A 19,852-nucleotide genomic window follows, 5' to 3' on the forward strand; every position below is an offset into this window, starting at 1 on the left:
CTGGCCATTCTCCTCTGACCTCTGGCCTCATCAACAAGGCATTTGCGCCCACATAACTGCCGCTCACTGAATATTTCCTCTTTGTCAGACCATTCTCTGTAAAGCCTAGAGATGGTTGTGCATGAAAATCCCAGTAGATCAGCAGTTTCTGAAATACTCAGAGCAGCAGGATTGTAGTGGGGAATTGTATTGATCACTTTTGATCATTATCATCATTACATCCTGTGTTTGACTGAAAATCCACAGCCGTTCACAGCCGATGGGCCACACACTAGGGTCAAGCCCACCAGCCCACCAGAGGAATCTAGGACAGAGCTTTACTAAAGGCAGAATATTGATTGTCGTTGTTAAATATTCTGCTCTGTGACCTCACGAATAATCATAGTAGACTGTAATAAATATACTTAAATTAGCAGTTTTCCCTATTTTGTGATTTATGTTTTTTTTTTCCTCGCTTATTTCTGCTTTTGAATTGAATTATGGGATCTTGAGCTCTTATCCAACAACGTTTACCCTTGAAAAGTTAGAAAAAGTGACATGTGTGATAGTTTTGCAGTGCTATATTGTCTGGGTTGGTGTTGTATATTATGCTATAGAAACCTTGTAATAAACTGACAGCACATTTTCTGTGATTTTACAGACTCATTTCTCGATTTCTTATTTCTTATATGTTATATTATTATTAAAATGTCAATAAAAGTCACTTTGTTAAACTGTAGAGTTGATTTTTTAACCTTAAAAGTGGACAGAGCAGAGATCAACATCTCATATTGCAATTCACAACAGTAAATAAATGGAAAATTAATAGGGAAACTGTTAATCAACCAATAACAAGTAGAACGAATCTAGATAATGTACTTTATTATATATAATATATATATATATATAAGTGTGTGTGTTTGTGTGTGTGTGTGTGTTTGTGTGTGTGTGTGTGTGTGTGTGTAAGGAAAATATTAATACAGTATTATTTATTCTAGCTAGTTTTTAATTTTACTTTAGATTTTGTGATAATTTTACATGGTTTATTTTATTTTTAGTTATTTTGTTATTTACACATTTGTTATTTAAAAATTAATAATACTTAACGACTAATCACTTATATTAATATTACATTTATTTATTTTTTATTTTAGTATAATATTTTACATGTGTTTGTAGTTAAAATACATTTTAATAAACTAAAAAATAATTAGTTGTTCCAATTTATACATTTTAGACCTTTATTTATATATTTTAAAGTTTTGTTATTATATTTTACATTTTATTTCAGCTTTATCTTCATAAACAAAAATATTCTAATTACTTATAAGAGTATATTAAATTTATAAGTCTTCATTTACTTTTCTTCATTGTCAGTTTTAGGTTTAATCGTTTTCTAATGTGCTTTTTTCCTTTTTAGTGCTGTTAAATAATTTTAATAGTTTTGAATAATGCTATTTTCGCTAATGGTTTGCATATTTTTATATTCATAATTATTTATTTCAATAACAAAATAGCATTATCAACATGCATATATAATGCGACATTTGCATATTTTTGATTGAATAGTACCATACAGCTCTCTTAGTAGCTATAATGTGTAGTACAAAAGCACACATACAACCCATTCACACAAATCTATGCATCTTCACAGCACTGGTGTCCAGCAGTCAGGTGGTTGCTGATGCCGTACCTTTAAATTCCAAACCCCGCCCACATATGCAAAACACGCTCCATATCCATCGGCGGAAGCGGCTCTCGTCTGTCAGACAGATCCTGCCTTTAAAGGCGCATTATAGCCGCGGCTGAAGAGCAGAGCAGAGCAGCAGCGCAACACAACAACAGCCGCTCTGACAGACAGAAATAAACACACAAACAGCAGCGCGCGGTGACGTCAGGGTGAGTCTGTTTACATTCGATACATTGTAGCGTTTGCGCTGCGGCGGCTTGTTTGATCTGCTGATTGATGCGTGCGCGCTGTCATCCTTCACATCTGATTCGTCATCATTCATCTGCACTGATGTCAGCAGCTGATTGGTCCCCTTATCACTGCGGTATCTTCCTTAGTACGCGTCTTCGCGCTTCTTCCAATGGGATGCGCTACTTTCCATTAGCTACAATAATAAAGATGGAAGCTATTAAATGTTTGAATGGTGCAGATGATGTTGACATTGAGGTAAATGCGGCGTTATAATCGCACATTTAGGACATTCTCCTCAATAATATAATGTCAGAAAAGTGTTCCTTGCCAATTCCAAATAGGGAAATAATATTAATAGCAGTAAACATTTTTCATAGTCAATTAAATAGTGTTGATGTTGTTTTGAAGTCGTATTTCAGACCTAATATTCAAATGAGCGTGGTAAACAGTATTAAAATAAACAAATTTGAGAATATAAGACTAACTTTACCTCGAATGATGTTGACAGAACTTGTATGATCAATAACATTGAGGTAAAGTTCATTCATGTAATGCTCCCTATATTGTTTACCATGCTAATTTAAATATAATCGCATGCAAGTATGACTTCAAAGTATCAGCACTATTTTATTGACTGTTAACAATGTTGTACTTTGATAATCATTGACTGCCAATATGATTTGCAAATACTTTACTGCAATGATATTATTAAGGAGAAAGTCATTTCCCTCAAATGCTACATGGATATTATTAAATGTTTGTGGTTTGTTGCTGGTGCTGCTACAGTAGATGATGTTGACAGTTCCTGAATGATCCATAAGTTGTCTGTAGTAGATCTTATGAGGATGACAGTGGTTTTTATATAGCTCCCGATTTAAACTCTGGTGGTTTCTTGAGGTCAGTGTCTAAATGTGAAGCTGCTGGTGGGCAGAGATGGATGTTTGTTACACAACTGTGTGCGTTTAGCTGTCCTGTGCACTTTACAGCACAGACTCCGTCCTTTACCATAAATTTGAGGAGAAATATCTGGCATCCCCTTTAAAAAAAATAAAATATGATGATTTTACCATGGTAATACTGTGCTTTAGATACGTTTTTCCATCTGAATCCCTTTAGAAACAATATTATTAAGGCAAAGTTGGTTTTTTTTTTTTTTGCACATTTGTTCATTTTTTAACAAAGTGATGACATGTGTTGTCATGTGATGACTTGTGACATGCACCTGGTATTGTTTACCATGCTACTTTGAGTATTCGGTGTAAAACCACGTGAAAGTATGACTTTAAAACAACATTAATACTATTTAATTGACTGTACATTGGCTGATAATGTCATTTCCCTATTTAGAATATGCAAAGAATACCTTTCTAAAGTCTGAATATGTGAATATAAAACCAACTTTACTACAATCTGTCCACTTTAAATGGTACAAACTCTCTCTTTTACCCTAAATTTCAGGAGAAATATTTGCTGTCATGTTTAAAAATATTAAATATGATGGACTTTTACCATGGTAATGCCATGCATTAAACATGTTTATGAGCATTATCCATCTGAATCCCTATTGCATAAGCTTTTTCTTTTACCCTGAATTCAAGGACAAGTATCTGGCATCCTCCTTTGAAAAAATATGAATATGATAGATTTGATCAGGCTTTAGATATGTTTTTCCATCTGAATCTCTTTAGAAACAACATTATTGAGGTAAAGTTGGTTTCATGTTCGCACATTCATTTATTTTTTGATCAAAGTGATGACTTGTGATGAAGTCTCTATATAGTTTACCATGCTACTCTGAATATTCGGTGTGAAATCACATGTAAATATGACTTTAACACGACATTAGCACTATTTAATTTACTGTCGTTTCAAAATATTAAATATGATGGACTTTACCATGGTAATACCAAGCTTTAAACATGTTAATGAGCATTATTCATCTGAATCCCTATTGCACAAACTCTTTTACTCTGAATTCAGAAGAAATATCTGGCAACCTCTTTAAAAATATGAAATATAATGGACTTTATCATGGTTTAAACATGTTTTTCCATCTGAATATCTTTAGAAACAACATAATTGAGGTAAAGTTGATGTTATATTTGCACATTCATTTATTTTTAATCAAAGTGATGACTTGTGATGCAGTCTCTAGTTTACCATGCTACTTTGAATATTCGGTGTGAAGTCACATGCAAGGATCACTTCGAAACAACATTAGCACTATTTAATTGACTGTACTTTGATAGTCATTTGCTGATAATGTAATTTCCCTATTTTGAATTTGCAAAGAGTATCTTTCTGAATTTCTATAATTAAGGAAAGTCTGAATGTGTGAATATAAAGCCAACTTTAACCCAATCTGTACACTTCACTGCACTCTAGCACACAAAATCCCTCTTTTACCCTCAGTTTCAGGAGAAATATCAGTTGTCATGTTTATTTATATTCACACACATACACACACATATATAGACACACATGCATGCATATATATATATATATATATATATATATATATATATATATATATATATATATATATATATATATTATTATTTTTATTTTTTTGGGTTCTATTTTCAAAAACTACAAAATATGCAATATATATTTGAATATACTTTAATATTTTTTTATATTTAAAACTCGGGTGATTATTATGCTAAACATGTATCTACAAGTTTCATACATATTTCATTTGTTATTAATAAGAAAACATTTGTATTATTTATTTATATAATTAATAAAAAATAGAAAAAGCATGCAGTTTTTTTAATATTATGTGTATTTATATTATTATTAATAATATGCATATTTCAGACTTAATAATAGTATGTTTATTATATATTAATTAATATATTATTGATTTTTTAAAATAAATATATGTATTATTTTTGGCGACACTTCACTGCACTCTAGCACACAAAATCCCTCTTTTACCCTCAATTTCAGGAGAAATATCTGTTGTCATGTTTAAACATTAAATATGATGGACTTTACTGTGTTAATACCATGCTTTAAGCATATTTATCAACATTATCCATCTGAATCCCTATTGCACAAACTCTGTTTTACCCTGAATTTTAAGAAATATCTGGCATCCTCTTTAAAAATATGATGGGTTTTACCATGGTAATACCATGCTTTAGATATGTTTTTCCATCTGAATATCTTTAGAAACAACATTATTGAGGTAAAGTTGGTTTTATGTTTGCACATTTATTCATTTTTGATCAAAGTGATGCCACATGACACACTCCCTATATTGTTCACCATGCTACTTTGACTATTCGGTGTGAAATCACATGCAAGTATGACTTTAAAACAACATTAGCACTATTTAATTGACTGTACTTTTGATAGTCATTTGCTGGTAATGTGATTTCCATATTTAGAATTTGCAAAGAATACCTTTCTGAAGTTATATTAATAAGGGGAAAGTCTGAATGTTAGAATAAAAAGCCAACTTTACTACGATCTGTTCACTTTAAATTGCACAAATTCGCTCTTTTACCCTGAATTTCAGGAGAAACATCTGCATCCTCTTTAAAAGTTATGAAATATAATGCACTTTACCATGGTAATACCATGCTTTAAGCATGTTTATGAACATTATCCATCTGAATCTCTTTAGATGCATTGAGTTTTAAATAAATTAATATTCAGATTATCACTATAAATAATAACATGAGCTTGGTCATTTAAAATCATGCAAACAAACACAGAAATCGGATGTTTTTCTGGGATTTATGGTCACACACACACTCCCAAAACAGCAAATTAAATAGTGCTCTGATGAAAAGTGCTGCTTTTGAAGGGGTTGCCGCTTTTGCATCTGTTTATTTGAATATGCAAATATGATATGAAGGCCAGTGTTCAGACTGGGCTGACGAGGCTGTTTCTGTTTGAGGAGCTTTATGACGGTGTGTTTGCGAGCCGCTTTCAGTCTTCTCATTCAGAACGCATTGAAATGCAAAGTGTGTGTGTTTGTTTGTGTGTGTTTTTGTTTGTGTGTGAGTTTTATGTGCATATGTTTTGTGTGTGTGTGTGTGTGTGTGTGTTGGGTTACTGCAGACTCCATGTGTTTGACTGACCCCTGTCTGTTCGTCTCTGCAGGTTCTCAGCCGCGTGTGTGTGTGTGTGGACAGAAGACACGTCGCTGCGCTCGTATGCAGTCTGACTGGATATTTATGAAGCTTTCAAGGCCTTTTGGTGAGTCACACACAGTTTTTCTGCTGATAATTGCTCGGCTCTTGATGCTGATATCGTGTTTTCCAAAAATAAGACGTGAAGCCTGCATGTTACTATTTTTGTGCTGTTGGAGGGAGCCGCTCCACATTTATTCATTTTTATTTCATAATCGTCTTTGACTGCAATGCAGCAAAAATAATGTCCCTGTCTGATCTGTCTTAGTCAAACACAACATTAAACTCTGTGTTTCTATTAAGCCTCAGTTTCAAGGAGTTAACCTGCAAACTATTTAAAGAAGGAGATAGCAGCTACACGAAACATTGATTTATGTTTAAAATCAGGGCACCACGGTGGCTCAGTGGCTAGCAGTGTCACTAAAGATCACTGGTTCGAGTCTTGGCTGGGTCAGTTGGTGTTTCTGTATGGAGTTTGCATGTTCTCCCTGTGTTGGCGTGGGTTTCCTCCGAGTGCTCCGGTTTCCCCCACAGTACAAACATATGCGCTATTGGGGAATTGAGGAACTAAATAGGCCGTTGTGTATGAGTGTGTGTGTGTGTGTGATTGTGTGTATGGGTGTTTCCCTGTACTGGGTTGGCATCCGCTGCATGAAACATATGCTGTAATAGTTGGCGGTTCATTCCACTGTGTCGACCTCTGATGAATAAGGTACTAAGCCGAAGAAAAATTAATGCAGTTGACTTTGTCCTTATTATATTTATATACTTTTTTCTGATCTTTATTTGAATTGTAATACAAGTCTGGATTAAATTAGTATTTGTTTATTAAAAATGTTGTGAATATAGGATATATATATATATATATATATATATATATATATATATATATATATATATATATATATATATATATATATATATATATATATATATATATATATTGATTTTTGGTTCTATATTTAAATACTTAAAAATATGCAATATATATTTGAATATACTTTAATATTTACTTTATATTTAAAACTCGGGTAATGATTATGCTGAACATGTATCTACAAGTTTTATACATATTTAATTTGTTATTAATAAGAAAACATTTGTATTATTTATTTATATAATTGATAAAAAAGCATGCAGTTTTTTCATATTCTGTGTATTTATATTATTATTAATAATATACATATTTCAGACTTATTAATAGTGTGTTTATTATATATTAATTAATATATTATTGATTTTTTTTTTATAAATATATGTATTATTTTTGGCGACACGGTGCCTCAGCGGTTAGCACTGTGGCCTGACAGCAAGAAGGTCACTGGTTCAAGTCCTGGATGGTCAGTTGGTGTTTCTGTGTGGAGTTTGCATGTTCTCCCCGTGTTGGTGTGGGTTTCCACCAGGTGCTCCGGTTTCCCCACATCCAAGCACATGCACCATAGGGGAATTGATTAACTAAATTGGCCGTAGTGTATGAGTGTGAATGGGTGTTTGTTATGCTGGAATAGTTGGTGGTTCATTCCACTGTGGCGACCCCTGATGAATAAAGGAAAAGGGATGAATGAATGAAACAAAACTGGACAAATGTAATGAGGTTTTCATTGGGTGAAAAGATTCATAACTTGTTTTATAAATCTGAGATTAGGAGATTATTTACAGTACTAGTAGTTTTTACCGCTGTAAAGCTCCGTCTGTTCACATCTCCATCTGGACCACAGACGCACACTGCAAAAAATGCTTTTATTACTTCGAGTTTCAGTCTTGTCTCTAGTCCTAATATCTAAAACCTTTTAAATCAAGAAGCATTTCCAAGACAAGCAAAACATGTTGTCTTGTTTTCATAAATAACATGTTAAAATTAAGAGTCTTTCTCACCGTGTGAAGGTTTCATAGATCATAAATCTTCATGTTACATCAGTGCCAATAAGAAAAAGTGTATGGAATTCATTTGTGACAGAATTGTCTTTTTTTTTTTTTGGTCAATATCTCTGTCTGCTTTCCCAGAGATGGGAAGGGCATCCGCTGCGTATAAACTTGCTGGATAAGTTGGCGGTTCATTCTGCTGTGGCGACCCCAGATTAATAAAGGGACTAAGCCGACAAGAAAATGCATGAATGTCTGTCTGCGGGCGGCATGGTGGCTCATTGGCTCAGCACTGTCGCCTCATAGCAAGAAAGTTGCTAGTTTGAGTCCCGGCTGGGTCAGCTGGCGTTTCTGTGTGGAGTTTGCATGTTCTCCCCGTGTTGGTGTGGGTTTCCTCCGGGTGCTCCGGTTTCCTCCACAGTCCAAACACATGCGCTATAAGCTAATTTGGCCATAGTGTATGGATGTGTGTGTGAATGTGAGAGTGTACGGGTGTTTTCCAGTACTGGGTTGTAGCTGGAAGGGCATCTGCTGTGTAAAACATATGCTGGAATAGTTGGTGGTTCATTCCGCTGTGGCGACCCCAGATGAATAAAGTGTGTTGCATAAAGCAGTCGACTTATCTTTGGCACTAATGGATCCTCATATTTATAATGTGTTCAATAAATAACTGTTAAGGAACATCATTCTTCTAATCAACTCATTAAAAACTCCTTAAAAAGCTTAACGGCACAGTGGAAAGCTGTGAAATGTAATGTAATGGACAAAAATGTGTACTACGCATTTAGTTATCTATTTAATAATTAATTGTATTGTTTTAATTTGACTATGTAATTTATTTATTGTCACCTTTTTAATTATATGTTTGATCCCTGTTGTTTCAGAATATTTTTATTCTTCATATATTTGCTCTAAAGATCAAACTGAATCCAATAAATATATATTTTCGGAATATATAAACTTATTAAAATAGAAATATAAGTCAGCTGAGTCCAGTCAGCATTCATAACCTTTCTTCAGAAGCTGGTGAGTTGTGTTTCAGTGAGGCTGTAATGCTGAATGCAGTGTGTTCTTGCTCTCTGGACAGTAAGGACAGTAGCGCAGTGCTTGGGTGACTGTTGCATAAGATCTTTATTTAGTAAAAGCCTCTCAACACAGGGAACTTTTCACTCCAGGAGTGACGCTCTGAAGCTCTGCGGTTTCATCCTCACATGCTCTAGTATTACAGCGCTGCTCACTGAGGCACCATACAGTGGAAAAATAGATCACATTTTTCAGTAAAGTCATGCTAGACACAATATGTGTCTGTCTGTCTGTCATTTGTCTGTTGGTCGTTCGTCTGTCGTTCGTCTGTCTGTCTGTCATTTGTCTGTATGTCTGTCATTGGTTCATTTGTTCATCTATCATTCATTCTTCTGTCTGTTTTTTTGTTAGTTTGTTCGTTCGTTCATCTGTCTGTCATTCGTCTGTCTGTCTGTCGTTCGTCTCTATGTCTGTCATTCGTGCATCTGTCTGTCTGTCTGTCATTTGTCTGTCTGTCATTAGTTTATCTGTCTGTCTGCCGTTTGTTTGTCTGTCATTCATTTGTCTGTCTGTGTGTCATTCGTTCGTTTGTCAGTTTGTCGTTCGTTCGTTCGTTTGTCTGTCTGTCTGTTTTTTGTTTGTCTGTCTGTCGTTTGTTCGTCTGTCATTCATTTGTCTGTCTGTCTTTTGTTTGTTCATGTGTCTGTTGTTTGTTTGTTCATTCGTCTGTCTGTCGTTCGTCTTTGTCTCTCATTCGTGCGTCTGTCTGTCGTTTGTCTGTCTGTAATTCATCTGTCTGTCTGTCGTTTGTCTGTCTGTCTGTCATTTGTCTGTATGTCTGTCAGTCGTTCATCTTTCTGTTGTTCGTTCGTATGTCTGTTGTTCGTTTGTCTGTATGTCGTTCGTCTGTCTGTTGTTCGCTTGTCTGGCTGTTGTTTGTTCATTTGTCATTAATTCGTCTGTCTGTCATTTGTTCGTCTGTCATTCATTTGTCTGTCTGTCTGTTGTTTGTTCGTATGTCTGTCGTTCATTTGTTCATTCATCTGTCTGTCTGTTATTCATCTGTTTGTCAGTCATTCATCTGTCTGTTGTTCGTTCGTCTGTCTGTTGTTCGCTTGTCTATCTGTTGTTCGTCTGTCTGTCTGTTGTTCGTTTGTCTGACGTTCATTCATTCTTTTGTCTGAAAATTATTTCTTAACTGCATCAGATTTGATTTGATGAGGAAACTAAACTATTTTACATGTTGTCAGTTTATTCATCCAATTTCATACGAGTTCAGTCGTGTGAAAATTAGATTTTTTTTTAAAAGGAGGTGTGGCAACAAAAAAAACCCGCCCATAAACTGACATTGGGGGAGGAGCAAATCATACTAAAATGTATAAATGAGCTTGTACAAATGCATACTAATTAGTCACAAAATCAGAAAGTGTTACTTTTAGATAGTGTTCATTTTTTTTTATGTTTAGTAGCAAATCAACTTAAGATGCAATGTATGAATGAGTTTGTACAAATTAGCCTCAAAATCAAATACTGTTGCTCAGATGGCGTCTGATTTTTTCAGTGGATTTTCTATGATGTTTACAGGAGTATGACTCTCCTTCAGTGCTACAGTTTTAGTCCTCGCTCTATTATTATGTTTCCTTTTTTAACCTCTCCTCCTATTTCTTCGTGCGCTGGTCGTGAGGTGATAATAGAGGTGACGGACACAGATGTTACACCAGCCAATCTGCTGAGATTCCCCAGAGAACATGTTTCAACTCCCTAGATGTTAATGCATTTAGAAGCCTTTCATTTGTCCTTCACTTAAGCTCCGGTCACAGTTAAACATACGCTGTACAGACCTGTATGTGACACTCAAGGCTCACAGAGGGCTTTTAAAGGTGCTGCATTATTATTACACCCCTTTTTACAAGCTGTAAAATAACACTGTGTCATCCCTAGAGTGTGAATGTGAAGTTTCAGCTCAGATATTGTTTAATATATGTCTGTAAACTGACTCTTTTAGGCTTTGATACTAATTGTGTTGTTTTGATGACTGTAGCTTTAAATGCAAATGAGATTGTGGTATTTTTAAGAAGAGGGCGGTGCTATGAATGTCTATGTGTCAGCATAGTGGCAGATTCAAAAACAAGACTAACGTCCTATGTCTATGAGGGAGAAATGATCACTAGTGGGCGGGGCTTTCCCCCTCTGATGACATCATATAAAGGGAGAATGTCAATCAAAGTGTTTCTGCAGACTGTTTTAGCCAAGTCTGATTATAAATAATAGAATAATACATGTTTACTGTTAGAAGCTGGAGATATTCACACACTGCTGACACACAACTGTGATTAAACCCCTTTTAATAGTGATTTCTGCATAATAGGTGGCCTTTAAAGTATTGACTGTTTTATTGCACGTGACCAACCTGAAATGAAACTTAAATCTAGAATTTGTTTGCAGGGTTTAACGCTAAGGATTTTTTTGACTAGCTCGCTCGAACCAGTGGTTTAGATTTTTACTTGCCCTGCCAAAATTTTCACTGGTACCACCAAAAAATACAAATAAAAAAAAATAGCTGCATTACTAGCTATTTCTTAGCCGCATAAGTTAAATAATTATTTAATAATTAAAAAATGTGTCAAAAATAACATCTGTGAAATTAGAATTGTTATATTTTAAAAATGTTAATGAATGTTTTTTAATGTATTAATAAATTCAAAGTGTTATGGATACAAAAAGAGCAATGGAAAATGTGCAGGTATTTTATTGCAATTGATTTATCAAACTGTGCAAAACTTCGCTTCATTTATTCGGACATGTCATACCAAGGGATTTATTTGTGCCGGAACATGCCGGATCCAAATCCAGCACCTCATTTTACCAATCCCCCTCCTCACCCGCCCTCCTTCCCCATCGCTGTTCACTTTTTAATTTGCTCCGCGACTCCTAACCCTCTTCACTGTCGCAGGCAAATTAACCCCAATCTGGCCAGTAACGATCTTGTCTACTGTCCCGAGCGTCCCTCACAGTGGCCTCGGGACATTGGGCAGTCCTTATTGATAAGCCCTGGTTTGTCTGAGAGAGCCTGATTGATTTATATGTTGTCTGGAAAATCCAAGGAATGTGACGTTTTCTTGACACTGCAGGATGTTCTGCATGCTTTCTGACTGCTTTAGCAATTCAGTTCATCTCCTAGAACAGGGGTGGCCAATCCTGTTCCTGGAGATCTACCTTCCTGCAGATTTCAGTTGCAACCCTTATCAAACACACCTGTCTGTAATTATCAAGTGGATTTCAGGTCCTAATTAATTGGTTCAGGTGGGTTTGATCAGGGCAGGAGCTAAACTGTGCAGGAAGGTAGATCTCCAGGAGCAGGATTGAGCACCCCTGTCCTAGAACCTGCTTTAGTAGTTTCATTAGTTGTGAGTTTGTGTTTCCTCTCGGCTTGGATAACTGGTTTCCCAAGCCAAGAAGAAATTTTAATTAGACGTAAATTGTCGTTTGTTTCCTCATGTTTGTGATGCTGTCATTTATTAGAAACAATCCTGCTTTATCTGTGCTCACTTATGATTGAGGTATTCATAATATCATTCATTCATTTTCTTTCAGCTTAGTCCCTTTATTCATCTGGGGTCGCCACAGTGCAATGAACCACCAACTATTCCATACTGAGAGGCAGCCATGCACTCTTGCATTCACACACATACAACATAGATAATTCCCCTATAGCGCATGTGTTTGGACTGTGGGGGAGCACCCAGAGGAAACCCACGCCAACACGAGGAGAGCATGCAAACTCCACACTGAAACACCAACTGACCCAGCCGGGACTCGAACCTGCGACCTGCATGTTAAACTGGATGGTATCTTGAATACGTTTGCAAGTAGCCAGTAATCCAAACTTAGCGTTGTGTTTGTTTGTGCTGTGTGAAGTGTACATGCTGCTGGGAATGTGACATAAGGGCATCATAGTGGCCATCAGCTGAAAGTGAGGCTTGATCTGCTTATTAAGACGAGCTCCGCTTTAACACCCTTACGCAATGACATCAGAAAGCCATGAGTAAGAGTTTTCCTGCACTACATGTCAGTTGTTTTAATTGCTGACGTGCTGACTTTATGGCGCTTTCATAATGTGTGTGTGTGTGTGTGTGTGTGTGTGTGTGTGTAGCTTACAGTACATTGCTTATAGTACACTAATAACGGTATATATTGACACTATGGGGACTTTCTTTTGTTTGGTAAATATAAATCACACATAATGTAGCTTTGAGTGGCACAGTGGCTCAGTGGTTAGCACTGTGGCCTCACAGCAAGAAGATCACTGGTTCGAGTCTTGGCTGGGTCAGTTTGCATTTCTTTGTGGAGTTTGCATGTTCTCCTTGTGTTGGTGTGGTGTTGGTGTTTCCTCCAGGCGCTTCGGTTTCCCCCACAGTCCAAACACGTGCTATAGAGGACTAAATTGTGCGTAGTGTGTGTGTGTGTGTGAATAAGTGTGTATGGGTGTTTTCCAGTACTGGGTTGCAGCTGGAAGGGCATCCGCTGTGTAAAACATATGCTGGATTAGTCAGCGGTTCATTCCGCTTTAACAACCTCTCAGCCATCTGAGCATGCGTGCATGTGTGTGTGCGCGCATGTCTCTGTGCATGTGTGTTTGCGTGCATGTCCATGTGTGTGTGTTTGCCTGCCTGTGTTTGTATGTGTCTGACTGTGTATGTTTGCAGGTCTGTTTATGTGTGTCTACTTATAAGTGTGTGTGTACATGTGTCTGTCTGCATGTGTGTGTGTCTGCATCTGCATGTTTGTGTGTGTCTTAATGTGTGTCTCGTTATGTGGGTGTGTGTGTGTATATGTGTGTGTGTAGGCCTGCCGCTCACGTAACCTGCTTCTAGACAGACTTGAAAAAATAATGAGACGAGTTAATTTTGGGAGCTTCCAAACACAACATCTGAACTAATCTCAATTATTCATATTGACTGCATTAATAATTAAACAGCTAGAAGAATAGTGTGTATTCGTGTGTGTGTGTGCATATGTACGTGTGTGTATGTGTGTGTTGTGTATATATGCAGCATAAAGGCTGTTTTGTGAGTGTGTGTGTGCAGGAGGAAGACACACACTAGACTAAGATGACGAGGAACATGGGTTGCATTACTAAACCCATTCAGTCCATTATCTAGACAGTGTTAAAGGCTGTTTAGGTGTGCAGCACAACACTTTTAAGATGCCTTTTGTCTATAATTATGCAGTGTTATAATAACTACATGCTCGGTTGGAAGAAAAATGAGTGCATGATGATGCAGGACTTGTCTGGAGAGTGTAAGTTAATAAATGTTTAAGTCAATGCATACTGGAAAATATGAATGCAAACAAAAATATAAGCTTAAATATTTTGTGTCTCAAATAAAATGTATATTAGATGAATTAAAATATTTATTTTGTTGCTTGAAGTTATATTTAAAGAAATGTACAGAGAAGAATACAAATAATACATATTCTATTTATTTACATTTATTGACTTGTACACATACATATATATATATATATATATATATATATATATATATATATATATTATAAATTCCTATTTATTAAATTAATTTACTTATTTATTTTTATTTGTAATTATTTATATATTTGTTTGTTTGTATTTATTTGTTAATTTTTTTATTTATTTAATTAATTAATTTGTTTGTTTATTTATTTATTTATTTATTCTATTTCTTATTTATTAATTATTTATTTATTTTTATTTATTATTATTTACTTATTTGTATTTATTATATGTTTGTTTTTATTATTATTCACTTATTTAATTATTTAAATATTAGTGTTTTTGTTAAATTTTTTTTTATTTATTTATTTATTTATATTTATATTTATTTTTATTTATTCATTTAGTTAGTTTTATGTTTTTCAGGAAACAGCAAATAATAAATAAATGAAAATGGTTATAATAAACTTAAAGTACAGCCATAAATAACTATATATATATATATATATATATATATATATATATATATATATATATATATATATATATATATATATATATATATATATATATATATATATATATATATATATATAATTTTAATTAATTTAATAATTATTAAATAATTAATATTTTTATTTTTTATTTACATTTTTATTTATTTGTTTTTATTTATCTATATTTTTATTTAGTTTTATTTATTTTCAATTATTTATTTATTATTTTTTAATTTACTTATTTCTATTTATTTTTTATTATTTATTTTAATTTATTTAGTTAGTTTGTTGTTTGTTTTTGTTTTAGGAAATATTGAATAATAAAAATTGTAAATACCATAATGTTCACACTTAATATATACTCTTCACTACTATGAATTTCTCATGTAGGAAAGCTTATCAGTAATATTAAAATCGTGTTGTGTGTGTGTGTGTGTGTGTGTGTGTGTGTGTGTGTGTGTGTGTGTGTGTGTGTGTGTGTGTGTGTGTGTGTGTGTGTGTGTGTGTGTGTGTGTGTGTGTGTGTGTGTGTGTGTGTGTGTGTGTGTGTGTGTGTGTGTGTGTGTGTGTGTGTGTGTGTGTGTGTGTGTGTGCATTAGTGATCATGTGTTTTGTGACTGGATCTGCCGTCTGTATTTTGCTCTTATCAGAGACTGAAGCGTGTGCATCATGAGAGGTACAGGACAGGACGCAGCCAAAGGCCAAGATTTTTCAGTCCGGAATTTTCCATCCGTGTTGATGCGATGTGAGCGAGTGTATGGTTTCAGCACAGCTCCCTTTTTAGAGTTTGAGCAAATGAAGGAGAACTGACTGAAGGAGAGCCTGTTGTCTGAGCCTACATGTCCTCCTGCTCACTCTGTATATCTGTTGAAGTGGCAGTTCACACTAAAATATCTGCATTTGCTGAACATTGGCTTTTTTTCTCTGGGTTCTGCAAGTCTGACAGCACTTTGATTAAAAATGCTATTCATTCATTCATTCATTCATTCATTTTGTTTGTTTATTTATGTTCATTTATTTCTATTTTATTTCTTTGTTTGTTAGTTTTGTTGTAAAATAATAATATTTATTTTCTTTCTTGTTGTTTTAATCATTTCCCGGTAGTGTAGTTACAGTATAATAACAAGGATGATGATAAATAATAACAATAATTTTTTCTTCATGCTTTTTCTCAAATTAAAGTGTGTTTTTTTGATATTGTTGTTTAGCAATTATGTTTGTTTATTTGTTTGTTTTGCAATTTGATATTAAAATATGTATTTTTTTCTTTCTTTTTGTTTTACTACTGTTTAGTAACAGTAGCATAGTAATGATGATGATGATAACAATAATAATAATAGCAATATTTGTTTTCATGCACGTTTTCCCAAATTAAAGTGTGCTTTTGTATCTTGCTCTTTAGCAATTAGCAATTTAGCTATTATTTTGTTTGTTAGTAAGTTTATTTATTTATTTATTTGTTAGTTTGTTTGTTACTTTATTTGATTATTTATTTGTATGTTTGTTTGTTTGTTTGTTTTTTATATTAAAATAATATATGGTTATATAAAATATTTATTATTATGCTATTTTTTATTTAGTTATAGTTGCAGTAATATAATACTAATAATAATAATAATAATAATAATAGTAATAATAATTATAGTAATAATAATAATAATAATAATAATAACAATAATAATAATAATAATATAATTCATATAATATAATTATATATTAATTATTAATAGAAATTATAATTTCTATTTTCCTTTAATTGAAATTGTATATTTGTTTGTTTATTTGTTTTTTGCAATAAAATAATAAACGAATATATTGTTATAAAAATATTTAGGTTTTTTTTGCTATTTTGATTTATAGTAGCAGTAAAATAATGATAATACTATAATTAATATAATTATCTATTACTTATTAAAAGAATTGATAATTTCTATTTTCCTTTAATTGAAATGACAGAAAGCACTGTCCTTGTGAATTCTTCATAGCCACACATGCCCACACACATTTATTTATTTATTTATTTATTTATTTATTTATTTATTTATTTATTTATTTATCTTCTTTGTTTGTTTGTTTGCTTGTTTGTTTTTATTTATTTATTTATTTCACTTTATTTTTCTCTTCTGTTTAAAAAAATATTTTTTTATTTACTAAAAAAATTATAATTATTATTATTATTATTATTATTATTCATTATAACAACAATAAAATTGTTATTATTATTAATTCTTATTTAATCATTTATTTATTTTTTGTAAACAAAAATAACTATTTCTTTGAACAGAAGAGTAAATAAATAAATAAAATAAATACTTTTCAGCGTTTTTTTTATTTTGTTCTTAATCTCTGTAGTCTTTATTCATATATTTTTATATTCATATTAGTTGTTCATTTGTTTATTTTAGTATTATTTCTCATAAATGCTTTCATATTATTAATGTTTTACATTATTACTTTTTCTTTTGCTTATTACAGTTAAATATTGCGACAGACATTTGTATTAATGTCAAAGTATTAAAGACATTACACACACACATACACACACATTTTATGTCTTATGAAGTGAAAAGATTAATCTGTGGAATAACCTTACATTTTACTACATTTACTCCAACATCAGAATATAGTATGCAGCTGAACATGCTTTAATTGGGTCATGAAGCATCAAGGTAGCATGTTTGATATCTCTGTAATTTGCATACTGTGTACGTTTTTATATGCTTAATAGTAGGGCACGGGTTTGTGTGAAACAGCCGAACTAAAGCAGCTACCCATAATGCAGCAGTTTGAGGAGAAGGTCAGCGCTGTCATCAGGAGTTTCAGTGAGTTACGAGCAGGTTGTATTTCTGACCTGGCCTTTTTCCCTTCGGTTGCAGCGTGTGGTTGGGCTGCATGATTAATCAAAAACAAATGCTGTGATTTAAAATATATAGAGAGATAAGTAAATATATGAGCTGTGTGTTATAGAGTCAAACACGGCACTGTGCTTTTTTTTACACGCAATCAGGTCCTGTTCTGTCAGTGTGTCTCATTTAGCAATATAGAAGTTTCAGTATGGTTACATGTGTTTGGGGATGCAAAATATGCCAAACATTTTAAGCAACCTAGAATGAGATGTACTTAACAAAAACACAAGTTTCAGGCAGGTTTCTGTGCAAATCAATGCTCAGTGGTTTAAAGTTTTAAATAAAATATAATAAACATATTATTGTAATTCTTCATTTAAAATAATAATAAAAATAATAATAGTAGCAGTTGTTGTAATAATGATGATGATTATAATGATACCAGTAATAATAATAATAATAATAATAATAATAATAATAATAATAATAATAATAATAATAATAATAATAACAAACCACTAATATTATTGATAATAGTAATGGTAATAATAATACTACTACTAATAATAGAAAAAAAAAATACATATCAAAATGTAAATGTCAAGCACAACACATAATACTTTTGTAAAATAATAATAATAATAATAATAATAATAATAATAACAATAACAATAATAATAATAATAATAATAATAATAATAATAATAATAACAGCAGTAATAATTAATAAAATATTATTAATAACAATAATAAATCATATAATAATTATATTAATAATAACAATAATAATTACAAACTACTAATATTATTGATAATAATAGGAATGGTAATAATACTACTACTAATAATAATAGAAAAAAATAATAATAATACATCTCAAAATGTATATGTCAAGCACAACACATAATATTTTTGTAAAATAATAATAAGAATAATATATTAATAATAATAATAATAATAATAATAATAATAATAACGAGAATATTATTAATAATGAGAACAATGATAAATATAATAATAATAATAATAATAATAATAATAATAATAATAATAATAATAATAATAAATCTCAATATTTAAATGTCAATCACAACACATAATATTTTTTGTAAAATGTAGTAATAATAATAATAATGATAATTAAAATATTATTAATAACGACAACAAAAATACAATAATAATTTATATAATAACAATATTATTATATAATAAATAATATATAATAATATTATCACTAGAAATACTGGTGAAAACTACAACAATAATAATATTAATAATGATAGTGCTGATAATACATCTCAAATTTAAATGTCAAGTATTTTTTGTAAAATATAATAATAATATAATAGCAACAACAATAATAAATGATAATAAAATAAACAAAATATTAATAACAACAATGACAATAATAATAATAATAATAATAATAATAATAATAATACAATTTTAAAATGACTGCATTTTAAGTGTAATCTCAATTGTCTTTAATTGCTTTAGTCAGACCCTGTTGCGTTGCCTAGCAACACTGTTTTTTTTTTGTTGTTGTTGTTTTTTTTCTTTGCCATAACTTGTGCTGAGCCTTGAAATGAATCTGCAGAGTTAAAGCCTGTTTTATCAGAGGGGCAGAAAGAGAAGGCGCTCAGTTCACATTCAGATGCAGACGAGTAACCCAACACCTCTCACAAAACTGGGTCAAGTTCAAAACAACCACCTGCTGACCCGTGCAGTGACATCATCATTAGCAAACCTAGTGATTCTCCATCAGTCAGATAAATGAAGCTGCTTCACGTGGGTGTTCGCAGATCAGCTTCGTGTCAGTGTGTGTGTGTGTGTGTGTGTGTGTGTGTGTGTGTGTGTGTGTGTGTGTGTGTGTGTGTGTGTGTGTGTGTGTGTGTGTGTGTGTGTGTGTGTGTGTGTGTGTGTGTGTGTGTGTGTGTGTGTGTGTGTGTGTGTGTGTGTGTGTGTGTGTGTGTGTGTGTGTGTGTGTGTGTGTGTGTGTGTGTGTGTGTGTGTGTGTGTGTGTGTGTGTGTGTGTGTGTGTGTGTGTGTGTGTGTGTGTGTGTGTGTGTGTGTGTGTGTGTGTGTGTGTGTGTGTGTGTGTGT

General features: G+C 32.6%; 1 protein-coding gene across 2 annotated transcripts in view; it reads left to right on the forward strand.

The window, feature by feature from the left end:
- Positions 1 to 1,743: 1,743 nt before the first annotated feature.
- The window catches only part of slc45a4a (solute carrier family 45 member 4a), a 69,814-nt gene continuing 51,705 nt past the window's right edge, over positions 1,744 to 19,852 (forward strand). For both annotated transcript variants that reach the window (XR_015945298.1, XM_087295179.2), the window contains exons 1-2: positions 1,744 to 1,878; positions 6,017 to 6,112. The gene's annotated coding sequence lies outside the window, so the exon portion shown is untranslated. The remainder of the gene's footprint in view (positions 1,879 to 6,016; positions 6,113 to 19,852) is intronic.

The sequence above is a fragment of the Danio rerio genome, chromosome 19, assembly GCF_052040795.2.
Source record: "Danio rerio strain M-AB ecotype USA chromosome 19, GRCz13ab, whole genome shotgun sequence".
NCBI lineage: Eukaryota > Metazoa > Chordata > Actinopteri > Cypriniformes > Danionidae > Danio > Danio rerio.